The sequence below is a fragment of the Podarcis liolepis genome (assembly GCF_965112155.1).
Source record: "Podarcis liolepis genome assembly, chromosome: 7".
NCBI classification, from domain to species: domain Eukaryota; kingdom Metazoa; phylum Chordata; class Lepidosauria; order Squamata; family Lacertidae; genus Podarcis; species Podarcis liolepis.
In genome coordinates, this window is record NC_139561.1 from 60755763 (window position 1) to 60761981 (window position 6219).

The following is a 6219-nucleotide window of genomic DNA, read 5'->3' on the forward strand; positions in this document are numbered from 1 at the left end:
GAAACTTTTTCAAAACTTGAGCCAGGAGTACCGACGCTGCAGCAGTGTATGCAGTAGAGCGCAGCCTTAAGCTGCTTAAGAACTCCAGTCACGTTCACGATCAATCCCCGCGCCATAAGAAAGCAGCTGCCTTTCTTGCTAGCTTTTGTTCGCGAAGGGAACTCGCTCCTGTCGCCTATTAGATGCTAAAAAGCGTACCAAACTCTCTTGTCCTCCATGGGCAACTTTCCTCGTTTCAAACAAGCGAACGCCTCCGTACTTGTGGCTGTCTAGGTGAACCCGGAATCTGTGCTCTGTGGGCGAGTCTACATTCGTAAGTCTAATTCTCGTGACAAACTCCTTCGCCGAGGACAAAGCTGAGAGCGAGAGGCCGAGCGCGGGAGCGCGCGCGCCCTCATGGCGAAGCGAGGAGGACAATGCACAGCCGCGTGCGCAGGAACCATGGAGGGCGCGGGAGCGCGCCCCCGCATGGGTTTCCCCATCGCCGCCTCAGTGAATAATTTTCTTAGAAGTTTACAGAAAGACAAAATGCAAATGATTTCCCAACAGTTACCGTACGATAACCGTGTGCGTTGTTAAATGCCGAGTTGCATAATAGCAGTGTTCAATCTCGCATGTGCCAGACCAGAAGCGCCCTAATGAGCGCACACCTTAAGAAGAAGCAAAAATCCGGAGCATTCGAATAAGAACGTAAGAAGAATTCAGCTGGATCAGGCCATCACTGATCCAATGGTCCTTCCAGCCCAGCATCCTCTTCTCACAGTGGCCTGTGGGAAACCTGCAAGCAGGATTTGAGCACAGGAGCACTCTGTCCTCCTATAGTTTCCCGCAACTAGTACTGAGAGGGATTGCTTCCTTGGTGGCGGCGACAGTGCATGGGCATTGTGGCTAGTAGCCATTGATAGCTGCCTCCTTCATCTTTTGAAGCCATCCAAGTTGGTGGCCATAGTTTAACTATGTATTGTGTTAGGAAGTATTTTCTTTTATGTGCCCTGAGTTTTCCAACATTCAGCTCTGCTGGATTTTGTCCATGAGTTCCAGAGTTATGATAAGCGGAGAAAAACTCTTCTCTGTCTGCTTCCTCCTTGCCATGCCTGCTTTTATAAACTTCTGTCATGTAACCTCTGACTTACCTTTTCTCTAAACCAAAAGATGGCAAATACTACCCCCTTTCTTAGGTTTCTCCATCTTGATCATGTTGATTGCCCTTTTCTTAACCTTTTCCAACTCTATAATATTATTGCACACTGCCCTAATCTCCAAGTGCCCCAGTCTCCAATTGGTGTGAGATTCCAGGAGTTCTGGATGCTTGATCAAGGTTCAGTTCCCTTGGAGTGAAGAACTGTGGAGACAGTGGTATCTTTATGGTATATGATTTATTTACACATATATACAACCTGAGCCTACAATGGAGGGGCCCATAGCATTGACACCCCAAGAGGGTCTTGCTTCTCCTATGGCTACAGCTTTGGATTCCAGCAGAAATCAGATATGACTCTCTCATACAGCTCCCCCACCCAACTCAACCAGAACTGTGCACAGTATTCCAAATGCAGTTGCAACATAATTTGTAAAACTGCATTTTGATACTGAAAGATTGGGAGGTTCCTCTCTTTCTACTCTTCCCATGCAGGTATGTCTGCCTACAGTGCAAGCTGAGTGGTATCCCAACACTTCCAACGTAGTGGAGCATAAATTCCCACCGTGGTTCTCAGCCTTGTGCCCTATGCTGGGAAGTTGCCACTTCAGTTAAGGGAACCCAGCCCACTCCAATGATCTTTTATTCCAATGGAGCAAGGGTGGCTCTGGGTGTACTGGGGCTTTTGTGATGCTGTTCTTTGAGTTCCAGGATGACAATGGGGCATCCTCACTGGTGCAGGGGAGGGGACTGGCACTACAAGGCTCATGTTGGAGATGTGTTTCTGGGACTGGCCCTGCATGCAATTTCCTCCTCTGGCTCAGAGTTCTCCATCTTATCCCCTGAAAAAGGGGAATCTGATCCCAAGGTCATGACACCAGTGGTCTTTAAAACTGTTCTCCCCATGTGTTCTCTGTTGTGCAGTCAAAAGGGTACTTATGAACAATTGTGTGTATGTAGATAATGGGACTGGAACCACCATGTGCAAGACTCACTTTTATTTAGTATTTATTTGGAGAATGCTTTTATCCCACTCTTCAGCCACGGATTGAGTTGTTTACATATAAGAAAAAAAATAGTCCATGCCCTCAGACTTACAATTTCTACAGACATAACACAAGCAGGAAATGGATTAGAGGAAAAAATAAGCAAACTTGCATTCATATTCATAGGTAAATGTTGTTCTGAAGACCAGATGGGATAGAAAAGTTCAAGGAGAGGAGACACCAAATATTGCTTTCTCTCAGCATAAGAACATAAGCCAGCTGGATCAACCCAATGGCCCATTTAGACTGGCATCCTATTTTCACAGTGGCCAAAGAGTGTGCCTGCATCCTTGCTTTTCTCTCTCTTACAGCGTGATGCAGAGGCTGCTACCAGGCAACATTTAATGGAGGGTGAAATCTTACTTCTTAGCAGAGGTTGGGGCCTAGCATTCTTTCTTCTTTGAGGCAGGCATGGCTATGCCGGGAGATATTGTGTGGGTGTATCACCATCTGTAGACTGGCTTGTTCTGTAGCGGTTTTTCACAGCGGCACCATTGCCATGCAATCTGTGACTGATGATGGCATCAGTGGTGTTGCCATGGATGCTGATGATGCAGCTGGCATTGTTGAACCATTTTGTGCTTCTTGGAGTGGCATTCCCCCACTCATGTTACCACAAATTTCTTTTGCATGTGCTGCGGGAGCTACAGTCAGGACCCTGTACTTTAAACAGTTGGGTAAATGGCAGGCTTTCCACAGGTGCTGTTTTCTTTCTCCAGCACAGAAAAACCTTTTTTCTTACATTATTTCTGCCTGCTGTTAAAGGCACACTGGCCCTGCCAGAACAGTGTCTGGAAAGGTGTTAACTTTGCTGAAGTAGATATTAACGGAGAAAACAAGCACATTCCACTGCCCCAGGTCCTCTTGCATAACTAGCATAACAGTAGCATAACTAGGACCAGGTCAGATGCCTGCAGCCTAACCCAAGAAAGCACATTCAGACACTGAATACCTCTGGTGAGGAGGAAATTATCATAGATGCATAGACATCTCAGATGTTACCATTTGCCTCCCCATGGTAAACTCTCCATGGGATGGGGACATGGAATGCAGAAAAATATGCCTCAGTATAGAAGTGGTTGGCTAGAACATTTTCTAGATAAATTGCAGGTGGGTAGCCATGTTTGTTGCAGCAACAACTCCAACTCATCCTGTGGTGCCTTTAAAAGACATGGTCGCTTGTTGTTTCATAGGCCAGAGCCTACTTTTTCAGAAGACATTGGTCTGTAGGGCCTGTGCTAAATAGCTGGAGATGGAGTGACCGCAGAGATTCTTAGTTCTTTTTTAACAACCCTCATAGATGTTGCCCCCCATTAGATTAGAACACTACTCCCCTGCAAGCATATCTCTTGTGTTAATGCAATGGTGGGGAACTGATGGCCCTCTAGATGTTTTGATAGACTACATCTTCCATCACCCCTGGCCATTGGCCATGCTTGCCAGGGCTGATGGAACAGAGCCAGTGTGGTGTAGTAGTTAGTGTGTCGGACTAGGACCTGGGAGACCAGGGTTCAAATCCCTACTCAGCCATGAGGCACACTTGGGCTAGTCACTGCCTCTCAGCCTAACAAGGTTGTTGAGGGGATTAAATAAGGAGGGGTAGAACTGTGAACACCACCTTCAGCTCCTTGGAGAAAAAGGTGGGATATAAATGCAAGGAATCAATAATAAATCAATTATAAGCCTACAACATAAGGAGGACCAGATTTCCCTTCACTGTTTAAATGGCTCCTCCATTATCACAGCAATTGGATGGTCATGGCAGTAGGATTATAAAAAGTCCCACCTAGTTCAATAAAGTGACTCCAGATAACAGCTGTTCACAGAGCCCTGTGCTAATCTTCCCAAAGACAAAACATGATGACCATCTAACAGTGTATATTACTACTCAATCTTTCCTTCCCAGCATGGGAGAGCAGGCTTTCTCTGCAAGTGGAATGTTGATTCCTGCTGCTCTCTAGTGGCAAAAACTCAAATATGTTGCATTTGAAATGGAAAAGCAGCTTCCCCCTCAAATCTAAAAAACAAAATTAAGCAGACCTCGCAGGATTGTTGTGAGGACAGCTCTATAGTGTGTGTGTGTGTGTGTGTGTGTGTATATATATATATATATATGAATGAAAGGAAGTATGGGATAGAAAGCGATAGAAAGATAAATATTGCTCCCTGTCCTCTTCCCTCAGCAAAGCCGTTTGTTAACTACTCTGGCCTCATCTTACATTCCAAGTGCAATGGTCACTGATATTAGCAGCAATACTGTGCACTTATCTGAGAGAAAGCCACAGTGAATACAAGGAAGAGGGGTGTCTCAACAAAATGCCTCTGCCCCTGCCAGTGTTAGGAAGTGGCAGCAGTTTCAAACACAGGTCAGATGGCAAGCCACCATTTTAATTTTCCACAATGAGAAATGTCAATGGCAGGCCTCCAGGGCAGTCCGAGGCCTGTCATTTTAATGTCCTATAAAGCCCTGGACCAAGGTTACATTGGAGTCATTATAGGAAATTAAAATATCAGCTCCCCAGACTGGAGGGAGCAGGAGTGGGCTCTAGTGTGGTGCTGGGGCCTGAACAGCTGTCCAAGAGTGCTACATGCTGATACCAGCCCTGGCAGTGGGACTTACTTCTGAGTAAACTTGCAGAAGGTTGTATAGTTAGAGAGACCTTCACCAAGCTCAAGATGTTTTGGTGTGCAATTCCCATCAGGCCCAGTCCTGGGAATTGCAGTTCAAAACATATGGAGTGTACTAGCTTGGGTAAGCTCAGTCCAATCTGCCCCACGGGTGGGGCCAGTGCTGCAACCTGCCTGCCATTGGCCAAATAGGCAGGCAAGCTGCAATCCATTTCCCAGGCCTGGGTGAAGTTGAAAACAGCTCACTCAAGCCCACGAAAACTCCTCGTCTTCAGCAGGAGCACTGGATTCAGGGGAGGTGTTGTTGCCATTGCACAACGGCACCCGACTTGGCAGCAAGGATGATTACACAACAGATGAGACGTGTACTAATGGTTTTTCAAAATTTTATTCTCTTCTTTCTTCATGCTTCCACCAGTCCCTTATTTTTATTCAAGGCCCTCCCAATCGCACCCGATGCTACTACTGCCCCCCTGGATCATTCCAGTGCCCCTGAGGGGGCGGTATCGCCCACTTTGGGAAATACTGATCTATAATAGAATCACTAACACATTGGCTTTCTGCAGCTAGGTTGAAAGCAATTTGGTTTGGTTTTTAAACAGTTTGATAACCACGTTGGATTTAAATCTGTATACATCAATGCATTAAGGAAGAGTATTCTAGTCATGTTTTTGGCAAGCTGCCTTTTTTTACTCTGTAGTATATTTCTGCCAAACTACTTGAAAGACTTTCATTTTAAAACTCAGTTATTAAATTAATCTTCTGTAGTTGTAATCCATCAAATTTAAATGAGATTATATGCATGCAGGGAGAACCACCCGCTCATTCTCATTGGGGAATTCTTTGAACAGTACACTACTGGAAAGGCAAGCAGAGAAGGATCAGAGCTTAGTGGCAGAGCATCTGCTTTGGATGCAAAAGGTCCCAGGCTGAAGCCCCAGCATCTCCAGGTAGGAGTGGGGATGTCCTGCCTGAAACTGAAGAGCTGCTGCCTGTGATATAGGCAAAACCGCTAGATGGATCAATGGTTTGACTTCGTATAAAGCAGTTTCCCATGCTCAGTCGAGGTGCTTATGCACCTAGTTTAAACTGAATAGCAGACCACTTTTCCTTGCAGTTGGCATGCAGCTTTAAACACTGGCATTTCCCTTTATTAAATTAATTGTGATATCTTAGCATTTTATGCATTTTGTATTTTTGTTTTTATCTTTTCTGGTTGTAAATGGCTTTCCTGTCTTTAGGCTTTATTATATTTAAAGCAACATTAAATAAAATACTATTGGACAGTGATGGGATCCAAAAGTACCCCCAAGCTATGTACCTTCTCCTTCAATTGCTACATAGTTGCCAAGAAAAGCAGGCAGCCACTCAGCCATCCGGTCTAGGGAGCCACCCACTAACAGGGCC